Below are 674 nucleotides of genomic sequence, written 5' to 3'. Positions count from 1 at the left end.
TCACATATCCCACTTGGGATTGATGAGGATGCCGTCATGGCATTAACATGATGCTTTGGTGATTTTGAGACTTCTTCAAGTCTAGCCATAGCTTTTTCAAACTTCAAATTGATTGTGTCAATATGAGCACTAAGTTGAGCACCCAATTGAGTAACGGAGTCCACTTCATGCTTTCCTCCTCTAGTAGCCTTGCGAGGTCTACTATATTGTGAGTTATGGACCGCCATTTCCTCAATTTTGTTCCATGTTTGATTGTCATCAACTTCGGTGAACATTCCATTTGATCCCATGTTGAGAATGTTCCTTGAATCTTCATATAAACCGTTCCAAAATTGTTGTACCAAGAACCATTCGCTAAGTCCATGGTGAGGACATGAGCGACAAATTCCCTTGAACCGCTCCCAAGCTTCATACAAAGATTCTTCATCCCTTTGCTTAAAACCCGTAATTTGAGCTCTTAGCATGTTAGTCTTTTCCGGTGGGTAGAATTTTTTGTAGAAAGCTAGAGCCAACTTCTTCCAAGAATCTATTCCGAGAGTGGCCTTGTCAAGGCCCTTCAACCTTTTTTTCGCGGTGCCGATTAGAGAAAAAGGAAATAAGACCCATCGAATTTGGTCTTGAGTCACACCGGTTTGAGAGATCGCATCACAATAGTCGCAAAAGGTTTCCATATG

At 41.7% G+C, this 674-nt stretch overlaps 1 non-coding gene across 1 annotated transcript; it reads left to right on the top strand.

Moving 5' to 3' along the window:
* Nucleotides 1-357: 357 nt before the first annotated feature.
* LOC141636925 (small nucleolar RNA R71) lies at nucleotides 358-464 on the top strand. Its single transcript, XR_012541492.1, has one exon. It is a non-coding gene; the product is annotated as a small nucleolar RNA R71 (small nucleolar RNA).
* Nucleotides 465-674: the final 210 nt, after the last annotated feature.

Source organism: Silene latifolia, chromosome Y (genome assembly GCF_048544455.1).
Source record: "Silene latifolia isolate original U9 population chromosome Y, ASM4854445v1, whole genome shotgun sequence".
Lineage (NCBI taxonomy): Eukaryota > Viridiplantae > Streptophyta > Magnoliopsida > Caryophyllales > Caryophyllaceae > Silene > Silene latifolia.
The sequence above is the reverse complement of the archived record's forward strand: the minus strand, read 5'-3'. Positions and strand labels throughout refer to the sequence as shown.